The sequence below is a fragment of the Solanum pennellii genome, chromosome 6 (assembly GCF_001406875.1).
Source record: "Solanum pennellii chromosome 6, SPENNV200".
NCBI classification, from domain to species: Eukaryota; Viridiplantae; Streptophyta; class Magnoliopsida; order Solanales; family Solanaceae; genus Solanum; species Solanum pennellii.
This window is the reverse complement of record NC_028642.1, coordinates 46,104,959-46,119,884: the sequence shown is the minus strand read 5'-3', so window position 1 is coordinate 46,119,884 and position 14,926 is coordinate 46,104,959. Positions and strand designations below refer to the sequence as shown.

General features: G+C 36.0%; 2 long non-coding RNA genes across 3 annotated transcripts; both read left to right on the top strand.

Annotated features, from left to right (window-relative positions):
* The first annotated feature begins 2,033 nt into the window (after positions 1-2,033).
* On the top strand, positions 2,034-5,463 carry LOC107021564. 2 transcript variants are annotated; one of them, XR_001457040.2, is made up of 3 exons: positions 2,034-2,278; positions 3,390-3,457; positions 5,361-5,463. It is a non-coding gene; the product is annotated as an uncharacterized LOC107021564 (long non-coding RNA). The 2 variants fall into 2 exon arrangements; XR_003578757.1 differs by having other exon boundaries at positions 3,366-3,457.
* A 287-nt stretch (positions 5,464-5,750) lies between these two features.
* LOC114077515 lies at positions 5,751-10,994 on the top strand. The gene is made up of 3 exons (XR_003578758.1): positions 5,751-5,884; positions 6,003-6,229; positions 10,768-10,994. It is a non-coding gene; the product is annotated as an uncharacterized LOC114077515 (long non-coding RNA).
* Positions 10,995-14,926: the final 3,932 nt, after the last annotated feature.

Below are 14,926 nucleotides of genomic sequence, written 5' to 3'. Positions count from 1 at the left end.
CCACCCACCCCAACCCCCCAAAAATTAATTTTGTTTTTTAAAAATACTATCAACTTCAAATTTTTATTTTTTCACTCCTACCCCCTGCCCCCACTATTTTCTTCTAAATTATAGTTTTTCATAATATCAATCTAAGTAGCTTCAAATTCCTCAGCCGTGGTCGTACCATTAAGACACTTACTAAACTTAGTTTTAAAATCATCAAATCATGATAAACATGACTTTAATATTCAGGAATTTTCTTTTCAATGTACCACTTACAAAAGTGGTTGCATTTGTTATTGCAGTATCCTGGTCAGTGATAATTATACGAGGCATAACATCGAGCATTGCCTCTAGCCAAGTGCAAAGTAACCACTCAAAAGTTGCTTGAGTTTCATCTCAAAGTAGAGCACAACCAAAGAAAATGGATTGATGATGGTTATTAACTCAAGTAAATGGGACAAAAGGCATCTTATATCTTATTGTCAAGTATGTAGGATCAAAAATGACAATATCCACAAAGTTTTTATAAGCTATCCTAGATCTTGCATCTACCCAACAAGAATTAGCTAGATGACCTTCTACATCCATTTGTATTGCATAAAAGAAACCAGGGCTTTCAGATTGACGCTTTTGAAAGTACTTCAACATCAATTGTACATCTCCTTTCTCAAGATTCTTTTGCCTTTTAGTATTCAAATAAATTTTGAATGTCTCGTCCAGTTAAATTGAGATTCTCTACAACCCTTGCCTGAGTAATTAATACTGATGTAATTTTAGGACGAACACCTGAATTATCTAATAGATTAATAAAATTCTTTTGAGCTTCTCATTTGTTTCTTTGGAACACAAATTTTTTTAGCTATGTGGAGAAGTAAGTTCATAATTATGGTTTGAGACTAGCCTAGAAACAACCCACTTTTCGTTTTCTTTCTTCGATAATATATTAGCACTTTGCATCCTTCTCTAGTTTCATCTCATTGCATATTTTTATCAAGGCTTTTTTTTTTTGCGGAATCCTTCTTTTGAATAAATAAATTCTTGACCTATTATTGATGTATCTTTCTTGATCTAACTATTCGATTTTTTTGTGTGCATACTACTTTATAATTCGACACCCCTCAATCTCAAACTCGTGGTTAAACATATTGCAACTTCCTAGTCAACAGTTGGTGATCCTTCTCATTTGGAAACTTCATGGATTAGTTAATACTCCCTCCGTTTGAAAAAGAATGATCTCATTTCCTTTTTAGTGTGTTTCAAAAAGAATGACATCTTTTCTTTTTTGGTAATATTTTAATTTCACTTTGTCACATGACATGTTTAAAGCCATGACATTCAAAAGTTTCTTTATTTTCTAAAACCTTGTGCCAAGTCAAATCAGGTCACTCATTTTGAAACGGAGGGTAGTAAATTTATCATCAAGTATGTTGTTTATTTTAAGATAGTTGGGTGCCACCAACTTATTTCTTTATTTTCAAAAAGTATTGACTTTTATTTAGTTTCATGGAACTCTCGATCATTTTGTTTAGATTTATATTAGGTACATGTTTTAATTAACTAAGTTTCAGCTTCCGCTCAGAGTTCATAAACGTCGTATTAGTTCATTAGCATCATGCAATATTGTCAAGGGTGTGATTGAGGTCATTCGTGATTTTGAATGTTAATCATTAGAAGCGAGTTTGGAATTCGAAAATAACGAGGACACTACTAAATGTGGATCTGCGTTAGTTGAAGTATCAACACTTTGTCAAAAAATATTGTCAACCAAGTATAAAATTATAGCATTAGTAAATATAAATTAAACGAAATTGAAACACACTTTAATGTGTGGTAAAATATTATCAATTTAGTATAAAATAAAAGGTATCAATAAATATAAATTAAACATTTGACGAATGTGTAACATTTGAATATATACTTTTTATAACTTTTTGAATATTTTTTATATAAGATATGACTATATTTGAATATATACTTTTTATAACTTTTTTGAATATTTTTTATATAAAATATTACTATTTTCGTTGGATGGCTGTTGACTCATTTTTGAATTAAAGTAGCCAGTGGTACCCAACGGTAAGAAATTGGTACCCAAAACCCCCCAAAGAAGAATGGCGACTTCCGCCGTAGACGGTAGTAGTGTTGGTGGAATTTCGCTACCACTTACCTTGTTGCCTCATCGACGCACTTGCAATGTCTGGCGACTCCGATGATCTCGCAGTCTCCTCAATTGGCGGAAAGACAGCCCAAAACTGGCTCAAATGCCGACAACTTCTATCTTGTTGCCGCTGAGGTAAATTCTTTTCGCCATTGGAATTCGCTGACGATGTAGAAATTAGATTATTGCTCTTGTCCGTTGCTTAATTGAAGATGTTATTGAAAAATCTTCCAAATCATATATCCAGAACAGTATCAATTCATTTTAGAACCAAAAAGAGATTTAGATGCAAAAGGGAATTGTCTTCTTGAAATGCGTACAGGGACTGGTAAAACAATTGTTACAGACTAAAAAGGGTTTTGTTGTTCATACATCTCTCTAACTGTAAGGATGTTAGACTGCATTTGTGGAGGATTTCAGTAGTATCTCTGGAGGATACAATGACATCTGTTATAGTTTGGCTTGAGAATGGGTAATAGGGAAGCTCTTGTACTTGCATTGGTGAGTGATTCCGTTATATGCTCTAGAGATTGATTCTTGACCAGAATTTTTTCCTTTTCTTAAATTGATAATTTTTTGGTTCTTCTTTTGGTTGTACGTTATTTCCTATTTTGTATGACAATCCTTAATTTTTAATGAAGAGAAATAGAGAATGAAAGTGAGATGTATTTGTTATAATCAATTAGTCATCTACACAATCAGCCCAATCAAATTGAGATATAAAATATAATAGGACAATAAGAGGGAATCTATGAAAACAACTCTGTTTATTGACGTTCTCTCATAGTCGAACTACACTATAAAAAAAAAGAATTAAAAGGTTGAAGTAAGAGAATTGGGGAGGACTAGACATAGATATATCAAATTAGGAAAAAGAGAGGGGTAAATTTACCTTCTGATTCTAGATGATTTTACAAGTAAGCTTGCACTAATTCTAGAGTAACATGTAATAAGGCGTTAATCTTTGAGTACTCGAGCGTGAAATGTTTTCGAAATTTGTGAAGGAGGAACATTCTAAAAAATCAGTCAAATTATATTGAAGACAAGTGTAGTAAATGATTATTTTTTTCTTTTCCAGTGGATACAGAAGAGTAAATCATTAGCGCAGAAGCAGTCCAAGTTTGTAGTGTAAATGAATTTGCTTTCTTATGAGCTGAAAAGAATTTGAGTGATGACAAGTTTAAAAATTTGAGAAGGCTGTTTTATTCTTCTTTTGTTTGAGGTTTTGTCTTGTTTCTCGGAGCAGAACCCATAAGTGGTGGGAAGTTTCGGTGTCGTTGGCGCGTCTTAGTGCCATCCGCTGCCTGGAAAAAGGTAATGCCTCCTCTATAATACTCTCTTCATCTTTTTTCTGCTTCAATATGACGTTTCGATGTAGTGAAATCACTATTTTGTTGTTCTGTTGCTATTAATCGATTTGAGTGTTGGTGGCTTGTACATGCTATACATGTATGCTTAAGTGATCCCTTTTGGCTTATGCTTAATATTGTTTTTCCACTTTAGATTTAGTATGGTTGATTCTATGTTTCACCGTTCAAGCTTATCTCGTATTCTTCTTCGTTTGCTATTGGAATGTCGCTGAATCTGAACTCTTTCGTTTATATGTCTTCAAGCATCATTGTGCTGCATCTGATTGGTTGTTGTTAGTGTTTTCATTCATATAGGTCTAAGTTTCAAAGATTAACTGATCCGGCTAATTATATGTGGTGTAGTTGTATCCTTCTTCAAATAACACAGTTTTATTTATTTATTTTTGATTTTTTGATGTTTTGTTGCGTTATTGTTGAGCATGCCTCGTTTTAATCTAGTTTTTTGTTTACTGCTCATAGCCGAGTTAGTATCGAAAGGGTGAAGATTATGTTTCTTTCCGAATCTTAGCTCATTTCAGCTTTATTTTCCTTCAACATGCTGCGTATTTCCTTACAAATCTCCCTATTTCCTTAAAAATCTCCTGTATATTCATTTTCCTCTGTTGAGCTTGTAGTTCGATAGTAGATAATGTGCAATTTATAGGTATAAGGTGATTTGGTTCTTTCTCTCAAGTCGTTCTGCTCCTTGTTAAGATTAGCTATGACCGAAGTAGTGCCAACTGCTTCATTCAACGCGTTTCTTAAGAGTTTTTGTATAATATGCGTGCTAAAATATGGTAGGATCATATAGTGTATTATGTCATTGCATGCTTATTGTTTTCTTTTCATAACTCTTCAGTTAACTAATTATTGATACATTAAATACCCATTAAGTTGCAAAGAGTTTGAGTTCTTGTTTTCCGTTAAAATTAGGAGTAGCATTTATGAACTTTCTTTCTTCTTCAGCATTGCGTTCCTATTTGCCATGTGAATTGGCTCGAACAAACATGAATATATGTGGATTTAGTTTCCAGGGTACATTTTAGTAGTTCACCTTATAGCAGTAAGAGGGATTCTTTGGTGTACCCTTGGGGTGAGGACCTTCCCTGGATCCTGTTTGCACTGTGAGGGAGCTACAAAGTTGCAAAAAAGAATAAAAAAGTCTTCTGTTGAACTATGCAGATAGTCTATAAGCTCCATCATGATGTCGAAATCATCAACTGCTTTCGTGTTACACAAAAGAGGAACTCTTAGCAGTTGAACTTTACAAAAGATGAGGAAGAACATCTACCTTTTAAACATCTGAGTGGATTTGTGTTTTGTTGAGCCTAACTAGTTTGGAATTGGGTGATAGATGGCTGATTGATATAGTTTTTCAGGATTTTTGTGAGCTAGATACATGAGTGCCCATCAGAGAAAAAATTAAGCAATTTTTGTCTCTTAAGCGATTTTATTTCTACTAGCGTATAATTTTTTTGAGACAAGGGTAACTAGAGTATAATTCATGATCTTGGTTTTGTTCTCTATTTATAATTCATGATCTTGGTTTTGTTCTCTCTTTAAATACCCTATTTTTGTTCTAAATCAGTCCGTTTTGGTCAAGCACTTGATTTTCCCCTTTGAATTTTTTAAAAATTGAATGAGTATGTTAGTGTTGTTCACTGCATGAATGATTCCATCGTAGTGTCATAATTATCCATTTCATTTGGAAGTTGAATAAAAATTTATACAAACTGTTATACAAGCATTGTTAGGGGCTAATATACAAACTGTTATACAAAAATTTATACAAACTGTTATACAAGCATTGTCAGGCTACATCTGTATATGTTGCATATGTTGCTTTGACTCTTCGAAAATGTCAACAGATGCATTTTGGTGAATCCGACTCAGGTGCAACAACAATTTTGGAGAGTCTGAGCAACATAGTTTGATACTACTTTGACAACAAGAGAAACATCTTAAAAGGTATGCAACAGATGACATCAATGACAAACTGACAATGACTTATCCTAAAGTCCAGTAAAGCCCAGTATTCATTAACTACAAGAAGTGTTGCACATTTTCAATGAATTTCTTAAGACAAATACATAAGATTTGGACTAAAGCTACAGGGTTGACCGAACCAGTAAGCTCTAGGTTTGATGAATCGTTAAGGTTACAGTTCTGTTTTTCAAGCTGCATAGCTTATTGAGTCTCTGCTGTTTTCTTTTCTGCACTTTTGAAGCTTTCGAGTAATTATTGGGTTTATGTTTGGCAGGTAATTAAGATCCAACCATTCTAAATGATACTTCCGATTGACCTAGCAAATAAATTATCGTTTAAGCGCTTTATTAAAGATGGAGATTTGGTCATTGTGTGTGAGAGGCATGACACAATGAAAGCAGTGAAGGTCAGTGAGAATGAGGTTGTGCAGAATCATTTTGGTGCTTTTATGCATTCTGAATGGATAGGTAAAACTTTTGGGTCCAAGGTTTTGAGTAACAAAGGTGCTTTTGTTTACTTGTTAGCTCCAACTCCTGAGGTATTGACGCTGGTACCGAGTCACAGAACCCAGATCCTTTATATAGCTGATATTAGTTTTGTTGTTATGTACCTGGAGATTGTTCCTGGTTGTGTAGTACTTGAATCTGGTATTGGAAGTGGATCTTTGACAACTTCGCTTGCAAGGTCTGTTGCTTCCCACTGGCCATGTTTATACCTTCGATTTTCATGAACAGAGAGCTGGCTCAGCTAGGTAAGACTCTAATACTTAGGAACTTATTTGTGGATTACAGTCATTAAGTAGTCAATTGTTCTAGTTTGATTTCTATCAAGCTTTTGTTGGTTTCAAGTGCATGTACTATCATTTACAGTCATTTTAGTGCTAAAATTTAGTTTTAGAAGATGTTTAAAACTCATGTTAAACACATTTTTAGTTCTAGGGCACTCCTCAAGAGGTTATAAAATTGAATTCTTCTTTTAACTAGGGCTCTTTTTACTGACGAAGAACATTTTCATAGGATTTCTTCTTGTAGCAAAATGTTATCTTCTTCTTTTTGCTGCTTGATTAAGAAGTTACAAGGTTTCAGGAGTTGGCTCTAGAGTGCCAAGGGAAAGAAACATCTTCCTATGTAGCCTTATATGATATGGAAGTGTAATGCTACCACCAGGTAGCATTGTGCACTAGCAATTGACAGATAAAATTTGTTCAACACTTGCCTCTTCATGCAATTATTTGAACTATTCAGAGTAGTAGACAGACTGTTCGTAATTGACGGTGCTTTTATCATCCTCCGAAATTTGACCTCCTCCCCTATATGCTTTTGTTTGTCTTGGTTTGGTAGATATTTTATTAGCTCAAATTTTAGCTTGACTACTTGTGATTGATTTTCTCCTTTTGTTTCTGTTAGTTTAACTTTAATTATTGTTATGCCTCTTATGTTTGCATTGTTAAGAAAATTTAGGTGGTAAACTGGTTACATCAAAATGAATTCGATTGCTACTTTCTTTACTCATCATGTGAGATGCATCTTTTGACATTAATTGCTCTAATGGCTATGCAGCATCTTAATTTCTCATATTGTAATAATGAGCTTATCTTGATAAAGAGTAATTTGTTTAAGACTAGATAGTGACTGTTTAGTAGGTTAAAGAATTATTATTTGAGTCTTCAGTTTGATTGGTAATAATTTTGGTTGTTTTGTGTGCCTACTGATAGCCTAAATATACAACCCTGTGAGTAGTCCTTTTTTTAAGCTTAGGTTGAACTTGCTCCCTACCATGATCATCATGTATGAGCTATTTTTTTCTCTTCTTAATGTTCAAGATTTGAAACAGCATCATATGTGTTTATCTCTTTTGATTGTTACACATGAAAACTCTGCTCTTAAATGATATGTTGGATGAACTCAAGAATGTACACCTATTTGCTCACCATTCCTGTTACAAGTACAAATTCTTCTAAGCCCTGTGTACACACCAACCTCCTCTAAGATCATGCTCTACTTGTAGAAGTATACTCAATACATTTGTGTTGTTCTCCAGATCTCCTCTCTCATATCAATTTATTTTTCAAGATGTAAGTTAGAATTCTTCTTAAAGTTATGTGAATATTTCCTTATCTATGATTACATCTTGTGCATATTTAATTAGCATCACTTTGGTTAGAACTGTGAATGCTGCTTCAACATGAATATACCTACATTCAAGGCTAGCATCCCTTCATTTTATCCATTTTCGGTTCGAAACACCTTGGTTAAATCTTGCCTGTCTGATTGTTTTCCTTTATGGACTACCGTATGATATTGAACTATTCTTCTTTTTGATATCAATCTAATTTGTATTAGCCTAAGTTATAATTTATACTACTTTTCTTGTGATTCATTTTCACGTGTTATAGCAGTAGCATTGATCTGGCGCCTCGTAGCACCTAAAATATTTTTCTCAAAAAAATTTATGAGGACCTCCGTAATGAATTGGGGAACCGCTACGTATACTCACACCATTTTTTAACGCATTTTTCTTTATTTACATACATTTTTTAGGATTTATCCAAATTTTGCGATTTTTTGTGTGTTATCCCATGGATCTAGCGCCCAAAGCATAATAATTTTTTTAACAAAAATTATGAGAACCTCGGTAATGAGTTGGGGAACTACCAAGTATAGTCACACCATTTTTATAACACTCATTTTCACATTTACAAACCTCCTTTTTTGTCTATTCCTCAATTATTCTTGTGTATTAGCATATGGTTTGGCGCCTCAGAGCACCCTAAATTGTTTTTCTCAAAAAATATTATGAGGACCTTTGTAATTAGTTGAGGACCACAACGTATACCCACACTATTTTATTAACATTTATATTTGTATTTACATATCCTTTTAGGAATTACCCAAGTTCCTTGATTTTTTGTATGTGTATAGATCTGGCACTAGGAACACCTAAAAATATTTCTCAAAAAACTATATGAGGACCTCTGTAATGAGTTGGGGAACCACCCTGTAAACTCATACCATTTTTAACACTCATTTCTTCATTTACAAATTCTTTTTAAGGAAATATCAGATTCCTCAATTTTTCATATATATTAGATCATGGATCTGGTGCCCAAAGCACTTAAATTTTTATTCTCAAAAACCATTATAAGGACCACCGTAACGAGTTGGGGAACCACCACATATATTCACATTTTTAACACTCGTTTCCACATTTACAGACCATTTTTTAAGAATTATCCAAATCCCTCAATTTTTCCTGTGTATTGGATGTAACAAATCGAAAAACTCGTAAGACCAAGCTCGAGTCTAATGAAAACTAATAGGTAAAACTAGAGTCTAACGTGTAAGCTTTTGAGTTTGGTGTTTGGTTGTAGGTTGTATATTGACTTCCCGAGCTTAGATTAAGGTGTCTAGAGATTAAACATCAAGGTACGGCCCCCCAAGGACCAAATAGGGGTCCTTGAGGGGGACCCTAAATCCTAACCCCCAAGGCTGTCGAGAACCCAAAAAGTTGTCAAAAATTTGTGAACTACCGTTGGCCATCTATCTATTGGTCGTTGATTAGACCACGTCCTGTTGTGGCGTAGGTCAAGCTTGGCATGCCTAATAGGCCTGTAACTTTTAAGCTACAGTGTTTTATGTCATTAAGAATCTCACTAACTCATTATAACCCAAGAACCCAAATCAAAACCCAACTATTCCCTCCCAGATATCTTCTCTTTCTAGAATACATTCATTGAAGAACCAAGAAATAGATCAACTAGGGCTTTAAGATAGGTATGGGAGTTCTTCATCCTTGGGAGCCCTTTCAAAAGCTTTTAACTCAAATCTAGAAACCCCAATTAGCTAGAATTTCAACTCAACTTCGTGAATTCCTTTTAAAGTTGCTTTTAAAGGTTGAATCATGATTGTTTGTGAATGTATGACTGATTTTATATGATTTTAACTCAACTCTTTCAAAAATCTATATGGTTCATCTTTACACTGTGAGGATCTCTGTAATGAGTTGGAGGAACCATCACGTATACTCACATTATTTTTAACGCATATTTTTTGCATTTACAGGTCATTTTTTTAGGAATTACCTAAGTTGCTCAGTTTTTCGTGTCTTAATTAGTGCATCAATTTGGCGCCCTGGAGCACCCAAAAATAACTTTATTACGACTTCCGTAATGAGTTGAAGAACCATCACGTATAGCCACACTAATTATATATTTTTGTATTTAGAGGTCATGTTGTAGGAATTACCTAAATTTCTTGATTTTTCATGTGTATTAGTCCATTGATTTGGTGCCCTGAAACATTCAAAATATTTTTCTAAGAAAACTTTAGGACCTCTACAACAAATTGGTGAATCATCACATATACTCACACTAATTTTTTAATGCATAATTTTGCATTCATAAGCCAATTTTTAGGAATTATTTAAATTTCTCGACTTTTTGTATGCTTCCCATGGATCAGGCGGCCTGAACCACCCAAGAAAATTTCTAGAAAAAAACTTTATGAGGACCTCCAAAATGATTTGGGAACCATCGTATACACTCACATATTTTTTAATGCATATTTTTGCATTTACAAACCACTTTTGGAATTACTCGAAATCCACAATCTTTTGGTGTATTTTTGCTCATTGATCTAGCGCCCAAAATGTTTTTTTGAAAGAACTTCGGGGAACCATCACTAGGAGCTCAAACAATTTTTAGTGCATATTTCTGCATTTACTGCATTTTTTAGGAATTATTGAGCTAGCCCATGATTTGACGCCTTGTAGAAACCATAAAAAGAATTCCCCGGGATGAGTTGAGGATCATCATATATAGTCACACTATTTTTAAAGCATATTTTCACAGTTACATGTCATTTTTTATAAAATTATCCAAATTTTTCGGTTTTTTCAAGTGTATTAGCCTATGGAATTTGGTGCTCCGAGCCTCCCAAAAGATTTCTTAAAAAAACTCTATTAGGACCTCTGTAGTGAGTTCAAGAATTATCACGTATACTCATACATTTTTAATATTTATTTTTCTCATTTACTGAGCATCTTTAAGAAATTACCCAAATTCTTCAATTTTTCATTCGTTAATTAGCGCATGAATCTACCCAAATTCCCCCATTTTTAAGGAATTACCCAAAAGCACTTATTTGTGCAAAAAAAAAAAAATTCTCCTTAGACCAAACACATCCTTAAGCTGCAAAAATTTTCTAAAGTGTTTCCATTATTCAAAGTGTTTTTATATTATTTACTATTTATATTACACCGATTGTTAAACATTTTATTTGTTTTGTACAGGAAGAGGCAGGAGAGACGAGACAGAAAAAGAAAGGGTTGAGCAGAGAAAATTTTGCAATAAAATTCTAATTATAGCTACGAATACAATTATTAAGAAGATAGAAAATGTATGACCGAACAATTGTTTGACATGATTATGATTAATAGTTCAAGAAAAAATAAAATTTCAAAATAATATTTTCATATTGTAAACAAACCCAAGAAATATATGGACATTTTTGCGAAGGTTTATAATAAGTACTCTTTTCGTTCATTTTTAATTGTCATGATTTTCTTTTTTTCAGTCAAACTATAAGAAATTTAATCAACATTTTATGATATATTTTTTATCATATTAATATGCAAAAAATTGCTATTTATAGTACTTTTCGTGTAGTTATTAAATATTTATTTATTTTAAAAAAATTATTAAATTAATAATTTAATTTACATAAAAATTAATTAAATTAACTTTCAAAAAACGTAACATAATAAATAAAAATAATAAAAAAAGTATAAAATACTAGAAATAATAAATAATTAATGAACCAAACAAAAGTCTATAAATTATATAGTAATATTTTTTTCCATTTTTTTTATAAAATAAGGGGTAGTATTACAGTTGGAATGGGCTTACCTCTTTAAAAATAAAAAAAAATGGAATAGCATGACAATTCATTACCTAATTAGCAATATATAGTCTTTTTTGAAGGAATATTGATTGTATTCAAGTGTTAAGGGAATACATGGAGATATATATAGGAGATATAGGAAGGAGTACTAATCCTAATAGGACTAGAATTAAGGAGTAATAATCCTAATAGGACTATGATTAGTACACAGTAAATACTAATATTATTTTATACTATTTATTTAATACTATCTGTTATTATCCCCCCTCAAGCTGAGCTGAGCGGAAGCGAACGGAAGCTTGGAACTGAGGTAATCGTGCTGTCGGCTCGGGAGAGGCTTGGTGAGAATATCAGCCGGTTGTTCTTCGGTGGGTACATACTGCACAGTCATGGTGCCGGCCTGAACTTCATCGCGAACAAAGAGACAATCGGTATCAACATGCTTCATTCTGGTGTGTAGGACGGAATTCTTGGCCACACAGATGGTTGATTTGTTGTCACAATAGAGAGCAGGAACAGTGTGAGTGGCGCGGAGTTCGCGAAGAATATATGTGACCCACATGGTCTCAGCAGCAAGAAGAGCAAGGGCGCGGTATTCAGCTTCAGTCGAGGACCGAGAGACCTTGGGTTGTTTTTTTGTACACCAGGAGATCAGGTTCGGCCCCAAAAAAACGAGAAACCCCGATGTAGATTTTCTGTCATTTTTATCATTCGCCCAATCTGAATCTGAGAAACCCCGAAGCTCCAAGTCCCCGGGTCGAATGAGTAAACCACGACCAAGAGTGCCAAAAATGTACCTGAGAATGCGTTTTAGACAATGGTAATCATGTTCACTTGGTTGATGCATGCGCTGAGCAACTCGGTTGACAGCAAACTGGATGTCAGGACGGGTAATGGCCAGATACTGTAGAGCCCCAATGAGGCTGCGGAAGTGGGTGATATCGGCAAAGGGGGTGTCGGCTCCATTCGTAGACGAAGAGACTGCCATCGGTGTTGGTTGACTGGTGCATTTTTCCAGTCCAGCTTTCTGCAACAGATCTCGAGCATATTTTGACTGATGAAGAAACAAGCCGCTGCCTGTCCGAGAAACCTCCATTCCCAGAAAATAATGTAACGGGCCAAGGTCCTTCATTTTGAAGGTAGTATGCATAGCTCGAGTGACATCCTGAATGAGAGCTGCAGTAGAGCCTGTAATAATGATATCATCTACATAGACAAGAAGAATGACTGTACCGTGTGCTGAATGTCGAGTAAACAGACTCGTGTCGTGTACGCAACACGTGAAGCCGAGTCCCTGGAGGAACGTTTTCAGACGTGTGTACCAAGCACGGGGGGCTTGCTTGAGCCCATACAGAGACTTCTGGAGTTTGCAAACATGTTGAGGGAAGCGGGGATCAACATAGCCCGGTGGTTGCGTCATGTAGATAGTTTCATCAAGCATGCCATGAAGAAAAGCATTGGAAACATCCAACTGATTGATGAGCCAATTGTTGCGCACGGCGAGTGACAGTACCAGGCGAATGGTTTCCTGCCGAATAACAGGACTGAATGTCTCGGAGTAATCAAGCCCATACTCCTGATTGTAGCCTTTAGCAACCAAACGAGCCTTGTACCTGGAAATACTGCCATCCGCATTGTGTTTAATTTTGTACACCCATTTACAGCCCACTGGGTGCCGCCCATGGGGCTTAGGTACAAGAACCCAAGTTTTCTGATCAGTCAAAGCCTTAAACTCGTCATCCATAGCATGACGCCAATAAGCATTTTTTGAGGCAACAGAGTAGGTTGTTGGTTCACTATCGGGAAGGGGTGTATTTGGTAGTATGGTAGCCTGAAAGGTTTTGGGTTTAAAGATACCGGCTTTGCCACGGGTTAACATGGGATGAGTATTGGGGGGTGGCACGGGCGGTGGTGATTCGGGGGTGGCCGGGAAGGACCCAAAACGGATCGGGCTGGAGATGTTGTGGGTATGGGGTGGTTCGGGTTGGTTGTGAGTGTGGGTGGTGGTTGCGGGTGTATTGTGGGTGACGGTCGAAGGGGTGATGAGGGGTGGTTGGGTAGTGGGTGGAGGTGTGGGGGAAGGTGGTGAGGGACCCTGTGAGTATGTTGGAAAAAGGGGAAGGACGCCAATGAATGATGTATTTGTGGAGGAGGAAATAGACTCGTAGGGAAACTCATTTTCGACAAATTTGACATGACGAGATATGTAGACTTTATGAGTTTGTGGGTCAAGACAGCGATAACCCTTGGAGGTAGGATGATAGCCCAAAAAAATACAAGGACGGGATCGGGGTTGTAATTTGTGAGTAATATGAGGGCGTAGCCAAGGGTAGGCAAGACACCCAAAGACGCGGAGGTTGGTATAATTGGGAAGTTCTTGGTAAAGGAGTTGATAGGGTGATTTGTTGGAGAGAGTGTGACTGGGCATTCTGTTAATGAGGTAGTTTGCGGTGGCTAGAGCTTCTACCCAAAAGGAGACAGGGAGATGAGATTGATGTAGAAGAGTAACCACCGTTTCAATGAGATGGCGATGCTTACGCTCAGCCACCCCATTCTGTTCGGGAGTGTATGGACAGGAGGTTTGATGTATAATTCCCAGGGATTGCAGAAACTGGCCAAAGATGTTATTGACATATTCCTTTCCATTGTCACTTCGAAAAAGTTTAACATGAGAATTGAATTGTGTTTTGACCATTTTTTCAAAAGTGACAAAGGTGGTGTATGCCTGTGATTTGTGTTTTAGTGGGTACAACCAAGTGTATTTTGTAAAATCATCCACAAAACAAATATAATAGCGAAAACCAGCAAATGAAGGAACAGCAGTAGGACCCCATAGGTCAGAATGAATAAGTTGAAAAGGTGCAGTTGTACGCTTCTCAGATAAAGTAAAAGGTAATTTATGAGATTTAGCAATTGAACAGGAGTCACAATTGTTTACATGAATGGAAGAAAAACCTAATTGAGACATTAAAGAATTTATTATTTGAGTAGACGGGTGACCCAGACGACTGTGCCACAACAGACTGTGGCCATCAGCCGAAAGAGCCACCGGAGCCACAGGAACGCTTTCTGAAACTGGGTGGGCAGACGAACTTGTGCCAGGAAGAACGTACAGACCATGCTCACAGGGGCCCTGAAAAATCACCCTCTTGGTAGTATTGTCTAGGATCTGAAAATCATTAGAGGTGAACAAGAGTGAGCAATTATTGTCTTTTGTGAATTGGTGAACTGAAAGGAGATTGGATTTAATAGAAGGGACGTGGGTAAGGTTACCTAGGTGAAAGATAGCGGTGGGGGTTTTAATGGTACCCGTGCCAGTGTGAGAAATATTAAGGGACTCACCGTTGCCAACAGTAATACCATTGGAGCCATGATATGGATTTGGAGCGTTAAGCTTGGATAGATCAGAAGTAACGTGCATGTTGGCCCCAGTATCCAACAGCCATTCAGAGGAAGGGCCGGCTTGAGATGCATAATTGGCACGGTTATCACTATTTCGGCTCTCCTCATACCGAAACCAGCAACGAACAGCGGTGTGTCCTGTTTTC